This window comes from Lissotriton vulgaris, chromosome 3_1, assembly GCF_964263255.1.
Source record: "Lissotriton vulgaris chromosome 3_1, aLisVul1.2, whole genome shotgun sequence".
Taxonomy (NCBI): domain Eukaryota; kingdom Metazoa; phylum Chordata; class Amphibia; order Caudata; family Salamandridae; genus Lissotriton; species Lissotriton vulgaris.
The window spans coordinates 631,226,752-631,251,768 of record NC_141689.1 but is presented as its reverse complement, the minus strand read 5'-3'; the positions used below and the strand labels follow the sequence as shown (position 1 = coordinate 631,251,768).

The following is a 25,017-nucleotide window of genomic DNA, read 5'->3' as shown; positions in this document are numbered from 1 at the left end:
GGTAGAAAAAGTAAAGTTAAAGGCCTGGCAAGGGGTTTTAAATGTCAAGTTGGCATGGTAGTAATGCTGCACACACATGCTCTTCAGTATCATGCCCGAGACATGTTTAAAAGGCTAATTGTCTGGATGGGTGACTTGGTAGTGTCAGTTCCTCAGTACATATCTGAATGAGTGTATCAGACCGTCTGTGGGTGTGTGATTAGATACGTAAGTAACTATGTCAGTAAATGACTGCCTCTCTTAGTAATTCTATGGGTCTGTAAATGTGTTTGTAAGTGACTGAATACATTGCTTACAGGCTGTGTTAGTGTGTATAGGGGTATGTAGCTGTGTGTGCAACTGGCTCTGTTACTGCTGGATACATGAATGCTGTGTGGGTGTGTGAGTGAATGTTTAAGTGCCTCATTCGCTTTCTGACTGGGTGTGTGAGTGGCTCTATGCTTTTGTAAATAGATATGTGAGTCACAGTATGGTTGGGAGATTGGATGTACATTTCTGTGTGTGAGTCTTTAAGGGCATGTGTAAGTCACTGTTGCTTCAAGGTGCATGTCTTACCTTTTAGGCACATAGCACCCTGACATATGGGCTACCTACGACCCACCTTAGGGGTGACTTATATGCAGAGAAAAGGGAGTTTACGGCTTGGCAAGGAGTTTTAAGTGTTAAGTCGACCTAGCAGTAAAACTGCACACACAGGCTCTGCAGTAGTAGGCCTGAGGCATGTTAAAAGGGCTACTTGTCTGGCTGGGTGACTTGTTTGATTCACTACTTGAGTACATATATGCGTGAGTGTATCAGTTGCCTGTGCGTGTCTCACTGGATGTGTAAGTAACTATATCGCTGTGGGACTAGCTTTCTTAGTAAATCTATGGGTCTGTAAATGTGTATGTAAGTGGCTGTATGGATTTCTGTTCTGGCTCTGTTAGTGAGTATAGGGGTATGTAACTGTGAGTGAATGTGTTAGTACCTCTGTTGCTGTCTGACTGGGTTTGTGAGTAACTCTATGGTATTGTAAATAGTTATATAAGTAGCTATGTGGGGGGAAATTTCATATATATCTTGGTGTATGACTCTGTACATCTCTTTCTCTGTGAGTACTGGGTACATAGACAGCTTTATATGTATCTAAGAGGATATTACAGGGTCTGCATACCTATGAAAAAAAGTATGTAAGTAGATGTATAGGTGAATAAATGGATATGTCAATGATTTTACTGATATCCCTCTCAATGTGTCAGTGTCTATCTAGCTATATCGGAGGAGCATACATAAGTACCTTCTTGGCACTGTAAATAAGCTTATGAGTACCTACCAAGCTCTGTGTGGGGGTACAAATTATATACTATCAAATTATATAGAATAATACATCCCCCACATCTACTTCCAAACACATGCATTCATTAGAGCTTAATAAAAGAACTATATTTTCTTTTCAGACATTATTCCTCCTTTGCTGCTCACTATGGTTTTCCTTAATATCATCATCTACCCCTTTCTTTTATTTTCCCTTTTAGTGTTATGTATAACCTACATTTTATTGCACCTTATATACACTCATAACTTTTTATATACATATACTCTTTTAAAGTACAACCCAGTTGTCATACCTGGGAAATGTCTTTGTTGTTCTCCAACTTTTATCTCAGTATCAGTTAGAATCTCTTGTCAGTGAAAATCAAAAGCACAGGAATTGTATACCACTCTCAGTGCAAAGGAACCATTCATTGCAACCCTTCCCATTATGCTTTCTGTGATACTGATGGTGTAATCAAATCACAACCTTCCTTTCATATTTTACTTTTGACAAACCACTTCTGAATGGGCGGTGTTTTTTAATCCTTTGTAAGACTATTGTTAAAAAGTAAGTATGGGTGGAAAATTTGTTCCGCTCGCGGAATTTGCGGATTTTCCGCCATTTTGCGATCCGCGAATCACGCGAAATCGCGGCAAAATCCGCAAATCCGAGAGATGGATGAATTTTTCTCAGGAAGCACTTACAGGGTTACAGCAGGTGCCCAAGTTAAAGCTAATTTCTTTGTAACCATTTACAAAATGGTTACAAAGAAATTAACTTCAACTTGGGCACCTGCTGTAACCCTGTAAGTGCTTCTGGCGCCTCGTTGCCGACTTGCAACTATTCTCTGACCCTGCTCTGACCCTCGAAGCAGGGTCAGAGAATAGTTACAATTAGGCAACGAGGCTTCTGTCACAAAAATTAAACCTCAGCAGGAAGCACTTACAGATATAAATCAGGTGCCTGAGTTCAAGCTCAAATTCAGTAACGCATTATAATCAGCCCAAGAATCTAGTGAGCACGGTCGATGCTAGGCAGGTGTGCTTTCTCCCCAAATAGCTGTAATCCTTGATGGAGGTCTAGGCTTCCACGAGTTTCTCGAGCCAATCCCCCTGTACTTCGAGTGACCAGGAGGCTGCTTTCTCCTCATCTGCTGCACTGATCGGCCTCTGACCTTTATAAACAAGAGGCATGTGAACTCGCACAGAAGCCTGGCCCCACACACACTAGGCTATGCAACCTCTTCCCGCCCTTTCCCCCACTGTGATGGACAGCTCACTCGAGGGACCTTGGCGCCTATGTGCGCGGTGGCAAAGTTACAGACACACGGGGTCACTGGAGACAACTCTTCTGGGCCTTTACACAGCTGTAGTGCAGGAAAAGCACGATACATTTATCCAACGAGGTAGCACTTACTGCTTTCTCCTCATCTGCTGCGCTGATTGGCCTCTGACCTTTATAAACAAGAGGCATGTGAACTCGCACAGAAGCCCGGCCCCACACACACTAGGCTATGCAGCCTCTTCCCGCCCTTTCCCTCATTGTGATGGTCAGCTCACTCGAGGGACCTCGGCGCCTATGGGCGCGGTGGCAAAGTTACAGACACACAGGGTCAGTGGAGACAACTCTTCTGGGCCTTTACACAGCTGTAGTGCAGGAAAAGCACGATACATTTATCCAACGAGGTAGCACTTACTGCTTTCTCCTCATCTGCTGTGCTGATCGGCCTCTGACCTTTATAAACAAGAGGCATGTGAACTCGCACAGAAACCCGGCCCCACACACACTAGGCTATGCAACCTTTTCCCGCCCTTTCCCCCACTGAGATGGACAGCTCACTCGAGGGACCTCGGCGCCTATGGGCGCGGTGGCAAAGTTACAGACACATGGGGTCACTGGAGACAACTCTTCTGGGCCTTTACACAGCTGTAGTGCAGGAAAAGCGCGATGCATTTACCCAACCAGGTAGCACTTACTGATTAGCCAGTAGAAAGTACTCCAGTTGAGTATAGTGTGCAATTGCAACAAAATCCACGATTTCACAGGGAAGTCCGTGAATTCGCTGATTTTTTTTTGCGAATTCGCCCGAATTTGCGAACCGTGAATTCGCTAAATTCACCCATACTTATTAAAAAGCCGAATTAGGTAGTGGCTTTAAGTGGATTCCCAAATCCACTGCGATGCTCAGCATGACCTACCGTGTACCATTGTAGCTGATTCGCGAAACCACATGGGAGCCGGTAAAACTACTTAACAATCTGATGTTAAAGCATGCCATTTATAGTTTACTTTGTAAAAAGTACTAAATTATAACCCAAACACTCCCTAATGAGCAATAGTTCCATATTGCTCCGCTTCTCAGTTTTACAATCTACTCTTTTTTTGTTCCATTCTCCCCGGCACTTTTGGCTCCATTTCCATAGTAACTGTTTTTGGAACACTTACTGCTATCACTAGGTTAATAGTTCACAACTCTTTTTGTGAGCACCATTCTACCTTCAAATTGAACTGTAGCAGGTGTGGTTGACTATTAAGCGTATCCCAAACAGCATAACTTTTTTTTCCAGAGGCAATCACAGAAGTAATTACTTTTTTCTCAAAAGCACGACCTACTTTTAGCTACCTGCATATTAACAGCATCCAATAAAATGTTATTTTTAAATTTTGGTGTTGTCCTCCATTTTAACTGCCTTTCATTTTGAAAACTGTCTCATTCAACTACAGCCTTCTCCTGTGTGCTACTCTAGTTTGCCTCCAAAATTGTTAGAGTGTGGATTGTAGGCCATAGTTTTGTGTTTTGGGCCAGAGAGAGTGCTAGAAAGAGTGGCATTGACACAGACTTGGGTTTACCTAATGTAGACATTAGTTGGCTTGGCAGGGGGATTAAAGTGGCATCAATTGTTATGTTATATGTGGATTTATAACGCGCTCCGATAGTCAAGGCTGTCCTGGCGCGGGGCGAAACTGAATCAGAGTGGAAAAGGAGTCAGCTATTCATGGATTTGAAAGAGGTGAGTTTTAAGCAGTTGTTTAAAATTGATCAGATTGGGAGCGTGTCTGAGAGCGTCTGGCAGGGCGTTCCACATTTGAGCTCCCTTTACCGTCAGAGATTGTCCACCCAGGCGAACTCTTTTAAATCTGGGGACGACCACCTGCTTTCTGGAGGTAGATCGCAACTGACGGGTCGGGAGGTAGAGAGTGAATCTTTTGGCTAGATAGGAAGGGCACGGTCCATTGAAGGCCTTATAAACGAGGACCAAAGTTTTAAAGCGCACTCTTTGGGCCACAGGAAGCCAGTGAAGCTCCTTCAACTGTTTGCGAACGCTGAGTCTCCTTGAGATGTTAAAAATGAGTCTCACCGTTGCATTCTGGACTACCTGTAGCTTTCTGATCAGGTAGTCGGGTGCCCCTATATAAAGGGCGTTTGAGTAGTCCAGACGGGAGAGCACCAGAGCTCTGGCTACCGTTTCTTTGGCCGTTTGAGGAAGAAGGGGAAAGAATTTGCGAAGAGTGGTCAGGGTTCCAAAACACGTCCCCGCCAGTCGCGAGATCTGGTCGCGAAAACATAAGTCGGCTCCAAACCAGATACCCAGGTTCTTGGCTATCCCACTCTCTCCCAATTGCAAGCTTTGGTTGAAAGCATTGTTGATTGCCAGAATCCAGGCCTAGGGGCAATTCCTGGGTTGGACTAAAAAGTCTAAAGAAGGATACCTTTGGTAAATTAATGGAACTTTTCCCACACACCTCATTGGTGTTCTCTAACATTCGTCAAAGGCAGACGTGGAAGTGGCCAAACAAATTCTACTTACAGATGGACCAATTCACAATACATGTCAATAAAACTGTTTCAGCATTCCTCCAGATACCACAACATGGGCTCTATGTACAACAACAGTTTAAGCTTTGCTATAGACATTATATATAGAAATGATGGAGTTCATTTCACAGCGAAAGGCAAAAGGATATTCCTCAACAACTTAAAAGACTGCATACTCTTTTATTTGTAGTTATTATTTGCACACCATAAACACAAAGGTTTTTTTTAGAGCCACCCTTTTCCCCAAACACTGGTTCATCTTCCTTTTAAATCCTTTTTTGGAAATGTTTACTTGACTCCGTGGATCCATCGCGGATCCACAAACCAAAAACACACATTCACTACAAAGCAACACATTTAGGACTTGTTTTATTGGTTTGTGAGTGGATGTATGACTGTGTGTGTGTGGATCTGTGGGTGGAGGTGTGAGTGCCTGTGTAGGTCTGTGAGTGGGTGTGTGAGTGTCTCCTTGTGGCTGCCTATATGGGTCTGTGAATACCTGCTTAGGTGTGTGAGTGTGTGCAAGTACCCGGGAAAGTCTGTAAGTGGATGTGTAAGTAGATGCATGGGTCTCTGAGTGGGTAAATGAGTGCCTGCATAGGTTTATGAGTGTGTGTTGAAGTACCTGTATAGCTCTATGAGTGGGTCTCTAAGTATGTGTGTGGGACTGCAAGTGTATTTGTTATTGCCTGCATGGATATGTGAATTGATGTATGAGTGACTGTGTGGCTCTCTCAATGGGTCAGTGACTGCTTTTGTGATTCTGTGAGTGAGTGTGAGAATGCCTGTGTGGATCAATGAGTGGGTCTGTGAGTGAATCTCTGAGTGAGTGTCTGAGTGGGTTTGTTAGTGGGTGTGTGGGTCTGTGAGAGGGTGTATGAGTGAGTCTCTGAGTGGATGTGTGAGTGTCTGAGGGAGTGGGTGTAAAAGTGTCTGTCTGGATCTATGAGTAGGTGTGTGAGTACCTGTGTGAGTCTATGAGTAGGTGTGTGTGTGTCTGTATGGGTCTGTGAGTGGGTAGGTGAGTGTGTGGGTGAGTCTCTGAGTGGGTGTGTGAGTGGGTGTAAAAGTATCTGTGTGTGGGTGTGTGAGTGCCTGGTGGGTCTGTGTAAAGGTGTGTGAGTGTCTACGTGTATATGTGAGCAGGTCTGTGAGTGCCTGCGTAGGTCTATAAGTGGGTGTATCAATGCCTGCATAGGGCTGTGAGGGGAGGGTGAATGCCTATGTGAGTCTGTGAGTGGGTCTGAGAGTGCCTGCATGGCTCTATGAGTGGGTCTGCGAATGCCTACATAGGTCTGTGAGTAGGTGCATGACATCTGCCTTTTATATCAATGGGAGTCTGGCATCTTATGCTATGTTGGTTGATAGATATCCGCTGCCTAAGACTACTTTTTTCAGATTTTTACAAATTCGCAATTATTTATGGAAAAGGCGACCGGTGATAGAGCTGAATCCCCTTATTGAGGCAATTAGGAATAACTCCCACATTGGTACCTATACAACATGTTGCTCGACACTCAGAATGATGATCTAGATGCCCAAAATCTCAAGTGGGATAATAGGTTAGGGTGCCAGCGTACCCGTATTGAGCGATCTATTGATCTGGCAGGGAGGATACTACTGTCTGCTAACTTGCGGTCATAGCGCTACAAGACTATGTTTAACTTGTATCATACTCCTGCTAAGATGGTAAAAAGGGGAGGGGCAAATGATGGGAAATGTTTTTGATGTGGAGCAGCAGTGGCAGATTTGGTACATATCTTCTATGCATGCAGGGGTCTGACCAATCTGCTGGAACATATTGAGAAATTCCTTTGTGAAATAACTGGGACAGCTATAAATATTTCTGCCTCCACTATGCTTCTAGGGATGGATGGAAATGTAATGGTGTGGCAACCAGCACATAAGTTTTGCTATGTAATTTTCCTCGCCACTGCTGTAGCTACGCTCTATATTGCCTCTATCTGGATACAGAAGGACGCCCCTATCTTCGAGCAATGGAGAGCTAGATTTTATACTATTTTTAATCTGGAGTATAGTTTATATGCTCTTAAAAGCGCACGTCGGCGGAGTCTGGACATGCAAATATGGGGCCCTATGATTGAACATATGAAGGACAGAATATTTATTGTTAATCACTATTTATGATGTATTTATTCGTGGATAGGTATTATTTTGTGTCTTTTTAACTTATGGAGTAACTGCCGTTTTTCTACTGCCACTCATCAGCTTTTAGTAAGACTGTGTTAATGAATTATGATGTGTATTTGTATTATCATGGATTGAAATGAAAAAAATACATCTCCATCAGGTGTAGCAAGCATGTGTTATGTGCAACATTGAACCTATACCATATACTTCATGGGTTGCCCAGTTCTTATTAATAATCAACCACAGATATATGGAAAACCTTCACTGCACACAGTGTTCAATATGTATACAACTGTTCAGAGAAAGCCAAATTACTCAAGATACTCAACATCTGTTACAAAATAATTGCCCTACCGCAAACATACAGCCACCAACCCACATTGAGAAATTAAGTTAATATGAGTAGAAAAGATGGTAATGTAAACAGTGTTTACTCTATGGAGAGTGTTTACTCTATGGAGAGAGTTTACTCTGTACCACACGGTTTGCAGATAGTGAAACTCTCATGAAAAATACACCACAGAGTATTACAAAGTATCTACTAAGAACAGTGTACACTCTATGCAACACTTGTCCATCATTCATTCATAAACTTTATTCAGGTAACTTGGTACCCATAGAGGCACAATATCATAACAGTAAAATGGCAATCAGAGAGTTTTGAGAACACAAGGTAAATTCACATTGATATGACCACTGTATATTAATTACAAAAAGTAGGAATAACTTCATTGGTAATAAAAAGATAAAATAAATTACTAATGTAAAAACATTCTATCAGCCTACAGGAATAAAATATCAGGGATCAGACATCGATTTACGTGCTCTAGTGGCAATTCTAAGGAATGTGCTTGTACGAAAAATCAACTCTTCATCAGCCAAAGATAATATGCACGAATAAGCCTTCTCCAGACTAATAGGCCCTCTCTTTTTAAAAAATGGGATTAAAAGCCACTTTGAGTATTTTATGTAATATTTGCAGAAAAATAGAAAATGAAATATTGATTGACCACTCTTCCCATCGCAGGGACATAGTGTGTGATTGAGGTTAGAGTGGTAACCAAGAGGAAAACACAGTGCAAATCTGACAGTTCCTGCTCTTAAACGGAATAATAGGCTTTTTTTCCCAATGACTCATTGTTAAAGTGAGATATATGGGTAAAGGATGATAGCACTGTTTTATGGTCATGTAACTAAGAACAGTAGATTTCTTGCACACCTATAATGTATTAGGAGCACATGTGTTCTGTAAAGACGTACACACATTAGCGGGACACAGGCTGTACACAATTAAGTAGAAAGTAATTTGTTAGGTATTCACCACTTTGTAAACTAAAAAGCACACTCATTTGGTGATGTCATAGAATATGTCATGAGTGACGTAATATGTGAGGTCATAAGCAGTGCATGGCAGGACTGTAATTATAGTTAGCTGTGCTAACTATATCTGGTGAATTTCTGTGTTCCTTTTAGTTCAAAACATTAATGTTTTCCCTGGCATATTCACCTAACTATAATGTTACTTTAACCTTTGTTTTTTTCAGTGTATTTCATAGGTTTATGTAATGTAGAGTCATATTTTGTTACCATACGTAAAGCCAACCCCCCCCACCCCCCCACCTTGCATGGCCTTCAGCAGAATGGCAGGGGGTTGGCCACAAGCCTGGAATGCGCCTAGGCTCTGCAGCAAACCCCCATAGGGCCTTACGTTTGTTAAAGGTGAGGATGGCATATCACCCCCCCCCCCCCCCCCCCACAAGCCTCGGTAAGCCCATTAGGCTCTGGAGACCCCAGTCTTATATTTTTGAGATATGTTTTTAGAAAAATGGATTTAACTACATTTGACTTAATGTGGATCCGGAGTTAGCAACATAATTCTGAAAATCTACCTCGCTTTTATTCCATCTTTAGGAAAGAATTCTTATCAAAGTGCATAATTATTTTGTGCACTGCCGCACTGTGGTTTACTTAAATGTGACTCCTGTGCCTTTATTCAAATATCAAGAACTACATTCCGAATTTGTAATAAATCCTACCAAAGAGCAAACATTCAGTAATGTGACTGCAAACTGACTCTTCCAGGTGTTTCATTTTCATCTTTTTTTAGCAAGTGGAATACAAAGTAGGGAGTCAACATAAATGTCAGTGGTGCATAAATGCCCAAATTGCAGTATACATTTGTCTCTGATGTCAACGTGTAAAATGTATACCTTAAGCTCTGACATCACTGACAAGGGAAAATCAGTTCAAGCAGAGCGCTAAATTAGTGCCTATAAATGCAGCACCAGGACTCAGTTATTGTCCTGCAGCTGTGTTTACAAAGATGCAGTATCTAATTGCTGTTGAAAAGCAATTCAATGAAAATTTAAACAAAAGAAGGTTGTGTCATGCGTCAGACAAGGAAGAGGGTGGCAGAAAGCAAAGTCTTAGCTACAATACATTTAATTGTTCAAACTGAATAGAGAAAAAATTACCTAGTGTGGTAACATATTTACTGCAGGTCAGAAAGTTGGTGTGCTGGAGCACTGAATAAGGTAGTCAATGCCCATTGGTTTCCGTTATTAACTAAGAGATTAGGGGCCCGATGTAGGTCACCAAATACCGGTCGGTAACGCCCGAATTCGGCCGTTACCGACCGGTATTTGGTGATTGAGATGTAGGGGGCTATATTTTACAGAATCGGTACATTTACCGATTAGGTAAATTTACTGATTCTGTAAAATACTGAATCGGTAATTTTACTGATTCGGAAAATTCCTGATGTAGGTAGCACTGTTTCCAGTGCTACAGGCCTTTCAGATTCGGTATTTTACCACCCAATCCAATTGGGTGGTAAAATACCGAATCCAGGTGTGCATGCACATGTGTGCATGCACACCTACGCCATGTGACAGACAGACATGCCCTTAGGGCATGTCTGTGTGCCACATGGTACACATGCCTGTATTTGGGGTGCTAAAGGGTGTCAAAGTGACATCCCTTGCACCCTTGCTGGAATTGGTATTTACCGATTCTGTAAATACCGATTCGGTAATGCCAATTGATTCCTATGGGCTTCAATGCCCATAGGAATCAATGGGCGTTACCGAATCGGTATTTACAGGATCGTTAAATACAGAATCTTAACAATTCGGTATTTACCGATTCAGTATTACCTACATCCCCCCCCCCCCCCCCTCAATTTTACCACTTCTTAAATACCGATTCGGTATCATTCGGTATTTAAGAAGTGGTAAAATAAAATTACCTACATCGGCCCCTAGGGCCATATTACAAATTGTCATTGTTTTTGCACGGCACACCTTTTACTAGGTGCGCCCAGCACAAAAAATGACAATGTGCCCCATTAAGGTGAATATGCAGCCCCAGGACAGCCGCAAACTTGCACTGCTCCCAGGGCAGCAGATTCATGTGCAAACACGGAGTGGCTGCTTGCAGCTGCTTCATGTTTTCACAGTGCAGACGGCAACTCGCCTGCACTTTCAAAGGGGACTAGAGATCCCCTTGCAGACGGGTGCAGTCTGGGGGGTTCATAGGACCCCCTTTCTCCCCTACAGAGGGCTCCTTTCAGGGGGCACACTCACAGTTCATCACCTGAGAGATTTTTCCCACTGCGCCCACATCTATATTATATAATCAAAACAATGTTCGAATTAGCTGAACCCGGAGCTTAATGTTGTACATTACCGTGCAATATTAATTATAATGAGTCCTAACTGATCCATTAGAAATTGTAGGAATGTACTTACAAACATTCGTTCTGACTGTTCTTGAAAATATTTGTAGACCTTGGTTTCTCTGTTCCTTTAATTGTCTCTCTAATTTCTTCTCCCCCCAAGCCTGTATACATGATATGGTTGTTTGTGATATGTCTGAAATTCTGAATGAATGGTTGAATGCTTGGATAATGCTTTAATGTCCCACGTATTTTTGTAAAAAATCTTTTTTGTACTATGTATCAAATGCTGAAATACATTTTTGCAAATATTTTGAATAAAATGCTATTGAGTAGCAATCCCCATTCTTGATCTGTTGTTCTGGATTTGGGTGGTTATTGGTCTTTTGAACTATCTATATCATCCAACTGTTTGGCCTGAAAGTCTTTGGGTATCTGATCCATTGATACTGGGAGCGGAGATCATTAATCATTGACTAAGAGCGGAGATCATTAATCATTGACTAAGTCGGTAAAGAGCTCAATAAATTTGGGGGGCGTTCGAGAGGGGTGGAAGACTACCAGTATGATTAGGCAGGTAGTCTGGGAGCAGATCTTAGCTCCCAGAACATCTGCCCCCTCAATATTTTCTGCGCATAGGCTCTCTGTCTTTAGCTATTGGTTGTACAGGATTGCAACTCCCCCCCTCTAGTGCTGCCTGGTCTATTGTGCCAGAGGGCAGCATAGTTCGGGGGCAGGACTGCTACAATGTCCGGAGTTGAGGAGTCGTCAAGCCAAGTTTCTGTGACCCCTAGAATTTCCAGGGAGTCATCTTGGAGGAGTGAGAAGACTTCGAGATTATGCTTCTGTAGGGAGCGGTGTTAAGGATAGCCACCCATAGTCCCTGTTGGCTGGTGGGCCAGGACGTTCTGGATGAATAAGGAAGGGGCCTGCACTCCCTACTACTGTTTGGAGGATTTAGGGACCAGGCGCGGGTAGAGGTAAATGGAGGTATGGGGTTGATAGGGTTCAAGTATGGCTAGAGGTAAAAGGATTTTTAGGGGCGGGTAGAAGTAAAAGGAGTTAAGGGTGTTTTTTTTCTTTAAAAAGGGGGAGATTTGGCGGTTACCCACCAAACAGGAAAAAGGAAAACAAATTTAAAATGGGGCTTGGGCCTTGCCCCCTAAAAAAGTGTATGAATATTCATATTGCAACATAATACATAGATTATATATATATATATATATATATATATATATATATATATATATATATATATATATATATATATATATTTGCACTGTGTGCCGGTAATCCAGGGCTCTTAACTCCGCAGCGGTCCCTTCCACAAAACCGGCGTTTTTGAAAATATACCAACAATTTTCCTGTCTACCAATGGGTCTGCCAGGGGTGTTTTTTTGGGTCCTTATGTAACTTGGGAAGTAAATACAGCAGTGGTGTTTTTGCGTGTTTACATCTTAAACTACTGTATTCTCCCCAAGTCAACAAACCTTTATCCTTCCAATCCTCAAGCATTGTGTCATACTTCAAATGTGCGTTCTCCATTACTCCATTCTCTACTTTTTTATAACAGGTGGTATCAGATAGTTGGCGTACCCCTTCTCTGATATAGTCTTTTAACCCCCACACGAATGAATTACTTTGTGCATGCATTTGAGAGCTAGCCCACTGGGGTGAGATTGTAAACTGTATTTGTAACAACAACCCATTATGAGATGGCGGTGCAATCAATGTTGTTTAAGCAGCGTACGAGTACATGAATGAATTACTTTGTGCATGCATTGAGAGCTAGCCCACTGGGGCGAGAATGCAAAATGTATCTGTGATTACAAACCATTACAAGATGGCGGCCGAATCAATGTTGTTGAAACAGCGTAGTCCTATGTCTATTGTGACCAATGGGTGTATGTAAAGGGAAATAATCAGTCCAATCGTTACCGTGACCAAGCCTTACGGTGAAACGCGTCGGCTTTTGTAAACCATTGTTGGTGATTAAAGGAATTTGAGCATCCTGGAGTGTCCCGACCTTTTCTGTACCCTGGAGGGTAGACAGGAAAATTGTTGGTATATATATATATATATAGTTTCCACAGGAAAAGGGGTTTTTGTTTTGCTAATAACTTTGGCACGTTTGATGAATCTGTCTTGAAAGTTTTCTAGTGATTCATCAGCTGGGGCCCAGAAACAGGGATTCCCAAAATCCTTTTTCCCCATGCAATTTCCCATAGGGATCTTGAACAGAACTAAAGCCGCTGAACAGAATTACACCAAATTTGGCGGAAAGCTAGCTCTTGCTTCAGAAAGAGCCCTTTGTGCTATTTGGTGATAATCCATTCAGTAGTTTTGGAGATTTTAAAGGAAAACCAAATGTGTATATCTAGAGGCTCCACGAATCCTACAGATCTCGTGCAGAGATCTGATTGACTACCAACAATTCAACCAGGAAGTGTTGGCAGCCATCTTGAGACTCAGACTCATCCGAGTCCCAAAGAAGATATTAAAAAAAGAGAAGGGAGCCGGATAGGAATACCATGACCCCAAGGCCTTATGGTGGGGTTCGGGACCCTGCTAGGGCCAAAAATCTTTTTTTTCCGCAGGCAAAATCACAAAGATTCACAAATCCCCACAAAAATAAAAAAAATTTAAAACATCGGGCCCCAGGTGGGCCAGGTCCTGAGGTCTTATTTTTTTTTTTATTTTTTTTTTTTTGAAAACCTTTATTGTGCATGAAAAAGGGAACAAATACGGGCCTACAACCATCCGGCCGGCCACGATACTTTAAGCACAGGTGCGAGCAATACGGTTCCGCAGCGGCATCAGGCAGTACAGCAACAATTGATAGCAGTTACACTGAGTTATGTCGCCAAGGAGAAGAAGCATTGAAGGTTAAATTTTTTATCTAAATATAATCAGTAAAGAGTAGAGTCAGGAGAACTGAGTCCGTACATTATCTTCACAACATGAGCAGGCAGCAGCAATAAGAAGCAACAATAGTGGGGAACACCCCGTCAATTATGGCAGTACAGTGCAAAACAACAGGAGCCTCAGTCCGCATTTACGTATCACCCACAGTGCCACCCATTCCCTACCAACCCCTGTCACAGGCCCAGAACAGAAAACAGGACAAGAAAGCGCAGAAAGTTTAGAAAAATAAGGCCCATAGAAATGAAATAAGGAAAAATAAATCTACCCCCCCACCCTACATCATTGCGGAGGCTACGGCCTATCCCCCCCCGGCAAAGTGCCTGTCGCCCATTAAAGAACCCGAAATATAGACCAAGAATAGAAGAGAAGAGAAGGAAACGATAAGAAAGTTCTGTAGCGCAGAAAAGAAAGTGGTAAGAAAAAGAATTTTTCACACTTGAAAGTAGGTAGGAAGAAAAGACTAGGCTAATCTACCACTCCCAAAAAGAAGAAGGCGGGGAGGAGCCAGTACAATAACAGATCTCCCGGGCACCCAGCCATTTGCAATACCTACGCCATTTGAATCGAGAAAATCAAAGGCCATAAAATCAAAGGGGGAACAGAATCAGGTACACCCAGGACACGGAATTAGCACATGAGTCACCACCCCATCTAAAAATTAGACAGCAGGATATGAGCAGCTCCACCTCACAGTCGAAAGTGCCAGGATAGACAAGAGTATCAAAATAAATGTGAGGAGCTATAACGTCAATACGCGCCGAAAGGGCGCCGCAATTCGGGACCACCTCTAATAGGCCAGCAAAAGTTAATACCCGGAAACCCCTAGCTCTATGCAGGTCGCAAGCGACCACTACACCATGGTACCCGACCGGAGCCCACCCCAGCTGGAACAAAGACCAAGATGGCCGCCCCAGGCAGTGCAAAGACAAGGAAAGCGAAATGGACGCCACCCTTCACAAACAATCCCCCTGTCCCAATAAACATTGTGGCAAGTCAGGCACCCAAGAGAATACAGCAGAGCCAACGGCTCACAAGTTACCAAGATAGCCAATTGTAGCGTCGACTATGCCGTAAACAATTGCCATGCCACAAGGGATGCCTTGAATGTGTGAGCTAAGCAATAACTAATAGCGACAAATCCAGATGGGAAAAAGCAAGCTACATTCTGCGTGTGATCCATACAGCCCCTCCACATAGCGTTCTCAACCCAATCCCCGCCAGGTAAGAAAGCAATACAGCAGAGAGACTGCCTAACCCTGGCCCGATCTCGGACGCCCCTCTGTACACTTTCCCCGACGAATGCCGACCCCCTCTACAACAAAGAAACAAAATGGGAGCAAAGAAGAAGGGAGAGACTCATATGTACAAAATGGACGGCGCCACATACCCAACAATACATTGATCACAGCCAAAAGTCTCGAAACTGTCTTGAGAACACAGATACAACAGGGGAAAAAACGGAGGCTTTAATGAGAGAGTCTTCAAGGGGGCCAGATTTCGCCTCGCCGGCAGTCCCATCGCCGATAGTGGTAATGAATGCAATGAAGCAGTCACTAAATGTGGGAACAATGTATCACAGGCAGAGTCAGTAAGCGATCGTTTGCAAGCGCCAGTCCGGTCGTCACGAATCTCAGCACCGCTGGAAACACTTGGCAACACAGTAGCAGTCGTAGGTACCAACAGGGGAGTGAACAATCGTTGCTGAGAGCAGTCCCTCCGAATCTGCGCCAAATCGAAGGCTATGTCGTCAAGTTTCTCGCTCAACCCTTGGGAGTCTTGTAACAGCGTCGCTCGTAGTTCACCAAGGGCAGACAGGACATCGCCATAGGACAGGGTAGGCTGCGTGTCCCCCATGCCCATGACACAGGTGGATGTAGGCAAGTTAGACCCCGAAACGGCCACTGCGCCGCAGGCACAGGGCAAGGGCGGACGACCGTCTCCATCCCGCGAGTCAGCGGGAACATCCATAGCGCCCACAAGCCAGTCACAGGAACATGGGGGGGTGCGACACGGACCAGCAGTTGTCCCGTCTCCCACCGCCATCAGTTGCAGTCCAGCGTCGCCGGTGAGGAGCCCCCGCCGGCCAGAACAGGCAGTCATGGCGAACGGACGGGCAGCCAAGTCCGGGCAAGCCCCGTAATGGAGTCGGAGCCGTCCTCTCCCAGCACAGAACAAAGGAGCCGGATGTGCAGTGCGATCCTCCCTTCAATCGCGAGGTAATAGCGATATTCAGCACTCCACGGCATCCAACGCGCTATGGTCCGCGATCCAGGGAAAGCAGCTCCTCTCAGGTCGTAAGCGCCCTGCAGGCAGGCTGGCCGTCTCCGCTCCGCCGAGGTCCGGCAAACAGCGACGATTTACCTCGGGGCAATGGCGTCGGGACGGGCACCAGGCTATTTCCACATTCCGGACGAGCTGAGATTCCGGGAAAACATCGGCGATATCAGCGCGTCGTCCCCGCTCAAACAGCCGGTTAATTGGGCAGGATACCAGGCAGGATAGTAGTGCGGGGCTCAAGGGCTGGCGGAGCCGGGAGCTTACACGTCCGCTCCGGTCGCCATCATGGCTCCTCCCCCTGAGGTCTTATTTTTAACGGTAATATGGGGAGGGGCACATGAGGCCCCCCTCCTCATTGCCCCAGGGCCAGGGCTAACGTAAAAAGAAAAGGAGGGGGCTGTGTGCCTCTCCTCTGTAGGCCGTTCTCGGCCATGGGGACCACCACCTCCCTGGGGCAAGGCTGATAAAATAATATTTGAAGGGGGAGCTGCGCGGACCCCCCTCTAGGGCCAATTACAGCCACTGTGACCACCACCTCCCCGGGCCAAGCCCAATATAGGGAAAGGTGGCGGGTGGCCTAGCAGCCTCCCTCCCAGATCATTTACACAGAAAGGAGGAGGTGGCCCCCCTGGAGACATTAATGGCCCTGGGAACTGCCCCCCACCTAGGTTGGCTCCCTACATTACGGGGTACCCAACTCTGGGGCATAGCTGTTTTATTTCACTTGGCGAGAGCTTTGACAGCTCCCGGCAAGCTAGAGCAAACAGTAAGTCTGCTCACAGTGTGCACGGGCAGGAAAACTGCTATCGCTCGTTGGGAGTGGACTTCTCATCTGTTTTCCTGCCCACAGTCAAACGGGCAAGAAAACAGATGAAAGGAGGGCACCCACATGCAAGGAGCAGCATTTTTGGCTGCTCCCTGTGTGCGGGAGCAATGCTGGCTCCCGCTGGAGACGGGGAGTCAGCAGGGACCATGGGGGCACTGAGGCTCTCCCCCCCCGGTCCCCGGGGGGGAGAGCCTGTGTGCTCTGGGTGGACTCCGGGGCAACCAGGATCAAGAGGCCGGGCCTCGGGGGATGAGGTCCCTAGACCCGAAATCGGCCTGGGAAGGCGGTCAGACCTTCACCTTTTACTTCATAAGATGGAAATTCTCCTCTTTGTAGTCTACTCATCTTTTCTTTCTGAGGGTTCTTCTTATCACTGATTTGTGGATGATCGGGGAAACAATCACCTTAACAAAATGACAGGCACCCGGATCACTGGAGACATTACCTTGTGGTCCTTTATGTGGCTGTAGTATAGAATATGCACTAGACATTTATCCAACGAGGAAGCGATTACTAATTAACCAGTAGAGAGTACTCCAGAAACTGTGGATTCTTCTTGGAAAAAATGAGGTTCTGTTATGGCCCTGATGCACATTTCACAGAAAATAAACCTCAACAGGAAGCACTTGCAAATGTAAACACAGCAGGTGCCCCGGTTGAAGCTCTACTTCTGCAAAGCACAAATGATCCTAACTTCATGTGTTGGTGAAGACAAAGCAAGTGTGTTTCCCACGCTGAAAAATAATCTGAAATCCTTAATGGAAGTGAATGCATCTTTGATCTACTGGAGTGCAATCTGATATGTAGTAACTGTGACAAGTGGTTTCTTTCTTGTCTTGAGTCCATGGTTCTCCCTTTTAATTACCCTAAGTATGCAAATACCCAAAATTATCTGCAAGGTCGGTCCGTTAGGCCTGACTCCATTTTCCTTAGTAGGATGCAAAGGTCTTTCCACCTTTTCGTACGTTGATGGACAGCTTACTAAAAGGCCTCCAAGCATATTTCCCGCCAATTTTAGTGATTCATTCTTGATGCAGAGGAATTCTGTAGACTTCTCCACCAAACAAAGACGCACTTAATTCATATTGTTGGAAGGAAGCACCTTTGTTTGGTGAAAAATCCCCTCTTCGTAGTCTTGTCTTCTTCTCAAGATGAGGATTCATGTTATCACAGATTTGTGGATCAAGACGCTTGAGGAACAATCACATTGCTGAAATTTCATGCTCACTAGGTCGCTATAGACAATTCCTTTTGGTCCATTACGCAGGTGTAGTGTAGAATATGAACTAGTTACTATGTAACAAGGTAGCACTTACTAATTGACCAGTAGAAAGAACTCCAGTTGGGTAGCCTTTTTCTGCAAAACTGTGAACTCTTGTAGGATAAAGGGGCAGGCGAGGTTCTGTTCTGGCCCTGTCACTCACCCCAGCTACTGACACACACACAGACACTCAGACACCCACTCACACACCCATTCAACCACTCTCACATACACTCATAGACCCACTCAAACACACACTCACACACCCATCTAGCCACTCCAACACCCACAAAACCACTAGCACACCCCCTCACAGACCCATACAGACACTCACATACCAACATAACCACTTACGGACCAACTCACACACCCATTCACAGACCCATACAGCCAAATCACACACCTACTCACAGACCCATACAGCCACTCACAAAACTGGTCACACACCCGCACAGTTACTCACGCATCCACTCACAGGCCCATACAGCCATTCACACACCCAATCAGTGACCCATGTAGCTACTCACACACCCACTCACAGACCCATACAGCCATTCACACACCCATACAGCTACACACACCCATACAGCCACATACCGACCCACTCACCATCCCACACACCCCTCACATGCCCACTCACACACCTACAAAACCTCTCACATACCCACTCAAAGATCCATGCTGCTACTCACATACCCACTCTCAAAGGTTACGGTTAGGAAATAATATTTGAAAAACCTCAGAAATTGACTGAAATAAATAAAGGTTACAGGGGCGTTATAGTTAGTCTCAGATTTCACTCGCAAAAAACCAGTGAAATTTACCATTTATAGTTACCTGAGCTAACTATAACCTCCTCCCCCCGCAGTGCACTGCTTATGACCTCACGTATTACATCACTCATTACATGGTCACCGTACGGGTCGCCACTCATTACATGGTCACCATACTGGGTGCTTGCTTGAGAGAGGACTTTTCCTTTGCTCCAGCCTTGGCAGTAGCAGCATTCTTTACCAGCTCCTGTGCAGGGCAGGAGCAAAGGGAAGTTTTCTGCCCGGGAGAGTGCGGGCAGGGTATGTCCACACTCTCCATGGTAGGGAACCACATTGTCCAGGTGTTGGCTCCCTAGGACATTGTACATTATTGCTCTCTGGGGGATGGGGTCCCCTGGGCCGATATCAGCATGGGGAGGTGGTTATGCAACCCTACCCCTTTTGTAAGTAGTTTGGCCCCAAGGGACGGGGTCCCTCTGTCCCAAAAGCGGCTCAGAGGGGAGGGCCTCATGCCTGCTTTCCTTTTTTTTTTTTTTTAAATGATCGGCCCTGGGGAATACTGTCCCTGGGACCCAATAGAGGCTGGGGAGGGGAGCTGCATGCTGCCCTCCCTTCTATTTTGGATTGAGCTCTGGGAGATGTAGGTACCTGAGACCAATAGCGGCTTGGGGAGGGAGGGCCCCACATTATTAAAACATAAAATGTCGGTCTGCATTTTATCTTTTTTTTTAATATCCCATAATCATTCTGTAGTCCTGCAGGACTTCTGCGGGATTGCAGCTTTTAAAAAGAAATATATAAATAATGGAGCCAGATTGCCATCACCTGTGAATAAAGTCTCATAAGACCAAAACGCACCAGGAAGCTACAGCCTGTGATTTTACAACAATAAAAGGATTGTTATGGCCATATTGAGAGTGCAGGCTCTTTCCTTCATTTGGAGGAAAACTTGCCTTGTATTTAGCGGCCTGGTCCTGCCTCAAGCCTGCACCACCAGTAAGAGTGCCATTACTGCCTTTGGGACTGTTTTTGAAGGTACATCATGAAGCGACATAAGGCAGTGGTGCCACCTTGGATTACCGCAGCATGGGTCTGTGCAGCCTATATGAACAGTTTTTGACTAGTGATCTGATCGCCCACAGGGGCTTTGAAGTACTGTTTGACAAAACCACAAGTTCCATCATGCATTTCCATCCATGAGGGTAGCCACAAGGTGGTGAGCACTATAACATTTTAAATGGGACTCTGGTTGTCATCAGGGCGATATTGCCGTCACCTGTGAACAAGGTCTCATGTGACCGAAACGCAACAGGTAGCTACAGCCTATGATTTTACTACAATAAAAGGTTTGCTATGGCCATATCGAGAGAGCAGGCTCTTTCTTTCATTCAGAGGAAAACTTGCCTTGTGTTTAGCTGCCTGGTCCTGTCACAAACCTGCACCACTAGTAGGAGCTCCATTACTGCCTTTGGTACTGCTCTTGGAGGTACCTCGTGAGGCAACATATAGTAGCGGTGCCGCTGTGGATTACCGCAGCATGGGTCTGTGCACCCTGTATGAACAGTGCTGCAAGCGGATCAATATCTGGCTGCTAACTTGTAAAAATACTTGTTTGGCTGTTCTTGACTAGTGATCTGATTGCCCACTGGGGTTTTAAAGTACTGTTTGACAAAACCACAAGTTCCATCATGCATTTCCACCCATGAGGGTAACCGCAAAGGGACGAGCACTATAAAATTTGGAATGGTACTCTGGTTGTCATTGGAGCAAGATTGCCGTCACCTGTGAAGAAGGTCTCATAAGACCAAAACGCTTCAGTAAGCTACAGCCTGTAATTTTACTTTAATAAAAAGGATTGCTATGCCCGTATCAAGTGCAGTCTCTTTCTTTCATTTGGAGGAAAACTGGATATATAAATATCCAATATAAATATATATCTATATATATATATATATATATATATATATTACCTACTGGCGGTCGCCAGTAGATAGTTATAGTTGGGACCTATTTTCCATAGGAAATTCGCAACATTCGATTCCCAATAACCTTGGTGCCGATTGACGAATCTGCGCGAAATTTTCAAAACTTATGGCCCGCTCCGGTCCGGTCCGCTCCTATCTTGAAAGTTTCGGGGTGATTCATCAAGCGGGAGCTGAGAAAAAAGGGGGAGCCCAAACATGTTTTCCCCATGCAGTTTCCCATAGGAAACTTTAGACACGGCTACAGCTCGAACTGCTGAATGGAATTACACCAAATTTGGCAAAAAGGTAGATCTTGGTTCAGAAAGACCCTTTTTGTTAAATGGTGTAAATCCGTTCAGTAGTTCCTGAGAAATTCAAAATGAAAAAGTTTAGATATCTATGGCCGCGCAGGATCCACGCACCCTCCTGATCACGAGCTGTATGCTAATTAGCAGTCAACACTCCAAACCAGGAAGTAATGGCAGCCATCTTGTGATTCGGTAGAACCGAGGCACAAGAAAACAGAAAAAGAAACGTGCAAAACACGCAAAGAGGGCAGGGTAGAAACACCCTGACCCCCTAGGCCTGCTTAGGAGGTTCCACAAGGACCCCCAGGGCCTAAAAATGTTTACTTTTTTTTTTTTAATCGGCAAAATCCGCGCAGGGTGCGCGGATCCTGCCGAGAAAAAAAAAAAGAAGCGCTGGCTCCTACGCTTAGTTAATATTCAGCCCCCGGGTGGGCCAAATCCTGGGCGCAATATTAGTATTGGGTTGGGGGGCCAAAGGGGCCCCCCGCCCCAGGGACCCCCACCCCTCCGGGGTTTATCTGACATAATTGCGGGGGTCACAGCCCAGGGCTTTTTAATGTAATGTGCGGGGGGCTCAAAGGCCCCCCAAGCCACCCCCGGCGCTTATCTACAATATTTGTGCGGGGCTCATGGCCCCACCGCAGCCCCGGGCACCGCCACCCCCTGGGGCTTGATTTTCATTTTTTGAAGAAAAATAAACCTGTGTAGGGGCGCTGATGCCCCCCACACGCCCGGGTACCGCTGCCTCCCCGGGGCTCTAAATTTTAAAATTGGACGTCTGTGATGGACCCCCCAGCCCCGGGGACCACCACCCCCGGGGGATTTGTAAAACTCTGCAACGCAGCTCTGTGGTGCTTACTGGAGGTACCTAGTGGGCTAGTTTGACCCTAGGGACCCTTAGGATTCAAGGGGACTTAATCTCTCAAATTAGAACAGCCACAGGGGGCATTTACACAGTGGTGAAGGGAGGGGACGGGACCTGAGGTGACGTGTGCAAACACGCCCTGTGGCGCATTTTATGTTGGGGAAATAATTCCCATTCAATCCTGAGGGACCCTGGGGGTCAACTAGCCCACCAGGTGCTTCCAGTAAGCGCCGCTGCGTTGCAGAGAGGTGGTGCAGGCTGTGCCCCTTTTTACACCTCTCTGCTATGGTGCTGACTGGAGGTACCTAATGGGCTAATTTGACCTTAGTGACCCTCAGGATTCAAGGAGACTTAATCTCCCAACTTAAAACTGCCACAGGGTGTGTTTACACAGTGGGAAAGGGAGGGGATGGGGCCTGAGGTGACGTGTGCAAACACGCCCTGTGGCGCATTTTAATTTGGGGAAATAATTCCCCTTCAGTTCTGAGGGCCCCTGGGGACCAACTAGCCCACTAGGTGCTTCCAGGAACCACCACTGTGCTGCGTTGTAGAGAGCTGGTCCAGGCCGTGCCCCTTTTTATACCTCAGTGCAATGCCGCTCTGTGGCAATTACTGGAGGTACCTAGTGCCTAGTTGGACCCCAGGGACGCTCAGAATTCAAGGGGACTTAATCCCCCAACTTAAAATATGCCACCGGGCGTGTTTGCACACATCACCTCAGCCCCCCCCCCCCCCTTCACCAGTGTGCAAACGCGCCCCGCGGCACATTTTAAGAGGTCGTTTTAATCCCCCTGTCCTATTGTATACTAGGGGTTTACAGAGGAGGTCATGCTAATCACAGGGGTACCCCAATGCATAGTGTTCCCTAGTGTATGTAGGTGTTTTAACTGTATTGTAAGTGTGTTTTAGCATAGCACTGGCTCTAGGACTGGTTAGTCAGAGTTAGTTACCACCAGTACCCATCTGAAAAAGTTGAGGGTACAGGATGATTTTGCATCAAGGCCTCTTTCTGCTCCTCTGTTTGTTCTTTCTGCATGTCTTCCTTCTTCCTGCACTTTTCTTCGTCTTTGAGGACTTCTGTTGCTTCTTTCCGCATTTCTTTTGCTTCTTTCTGTGTGTTTTTTCTTCTTTCTTCACATGTCGTACCTCTGTAGGCATTGGTAGAAACTAGCATTTAAAAAACCTTAGAAATTTACAGAAAAAAACCATAGGTTTCAGACACGTTATAGTTACAAATTAGCATTTAAAAAACCTTTGAAATTCACTGAAAAAAACCATAGGTTTCAGGCATGTTATAGTTAGGAATTAGCATTTAAAAAACCTTAGAAATTCACTGAAAAAACATAGGTTTCAGGGGCGTTATAGTTAGCTGATGACGTCACATATTACATCACTCATGACATGGTCAGTGACATCACTCATGACATTACTGATGACATCTCAAATGACATTACTGATTGCATCACTGATGACATCATCCTTGTGATAGTGGCAGACCTCCTCTCGCCCTAATATAACCTTTGATACACACACTCAAAAATAGAAACTAACATTTTGAAAACAATGGACATACCAATACCACTTACAACACACCTAATCAGTAATTCCAAGATTTACACACACATCCACTCATTACCAACAGTCCTGTACAGTCACTCATACATGTACTCACTTATCATATGTACTCATACACCTATACATCCTGTTACACAGTGACACTCATCCATAGAGTTACTCACACACATAGTCACACAAGCAAGCAAAGTATCAAACATCCATTAAATTGCATATACAGTTATACACACACCATGGCCCGTGATAACCATGTTGTCTTTATGGATAATAGCAACCCCTCCCACTCGCTGATCTTTTCTGTCTTTGTTAATGATGGAAAAACCTGGGGGTACTAGCATGGCTAAGCATGGTGGGGAGAGCTCGTTGAGCCAGGTCTCCGAGATCAACGCAATGTCGATGGCATACGAGAGGATGGCCTCTGCTAGTTCAGTTGCATGCAAAGAAGCTGACCTACGGTTGATGAGCAAGCAGTTAGTGAAAAGCTCTTTGTTGCTGGGGGTCTTTTCTTTGGGCGCCCTAGGGAGGGTGGTGAGTACAGGCGGTCTTGGGGGTTTTGTGCATGGGGGTACTTTTCAGAGACCTGTCATCACTTGGATTTTGGCTTAAGGGTAGTCAAAGGGAGGTGTGACATATGAGGAGGCTAGATCGGCTGCTTCATTGTCCGACATGGCTGCTTCTGTCCTAGTGGGTCTTGAGGTCAGGGTTAGATATTGGTATTTGAACGTCTCTGGGCCCTGGTGGGAAGGAATGGGTTTCCTGAGTATTTTTGTGATCAGGGTTCCGTGTCCAATCTTGGGAGTCTCTGAAGCTGATTCTTGTGGGTTTTTGAGGGCCAGAAAGGGCTCTTGTGGCTGTTGGTGTAGGAAGTGGAGGGAACCCAGTGAGGGGATTGGTGGGGTCTGCGTGCCTTATCTAGGTTCGTGAGGATTTCGGACAGGCCACGGGTGATCGAGTCTATCTGGTTTTCTAGTGACGCTAGACGCTGCGCCACGGAGACTTGGGAGGGGCATCTTGGGGGGATTCGCCTTGTGTGGTGTAGGACGGTTTTATGGAGTGTTCTCTATTGCTCATTATGTAGGACAAGTTGTCACCTTTTGGAATCCTGGGAGGGGGTGAGTTGGGTCATGATAAGAATTTGAGTTTCTGCTATCTGTGCGGGAACTAGTGAGGATAGGGGTCACTGTCAGCAGAGCTCGTTCATGGGGTAGTGGTGGGAGGGTCCAATTAGGGAGTGGAACCGTGTTTTCCTTAGTGAGTTGTGGAGCATGTTTAGTAGGGGTGCTGTAGTGTGAGGTGACTCGGGGG

General features: G+C 45.4%; 1 protein-coding gene across 1 annotated transcript in view; it reads left to right on the top strand.

Moving 5' to 3' along the window:
• Positions 1-25,017, top strand: part of MCTP1 (multiple C2 and transmembrane domain containing 1) — a 1,759,297-nt gene that overhangs the window by 1,660,091 nt on the left and 74,189 nt on the right. The window lies entirely within an intron of this gene.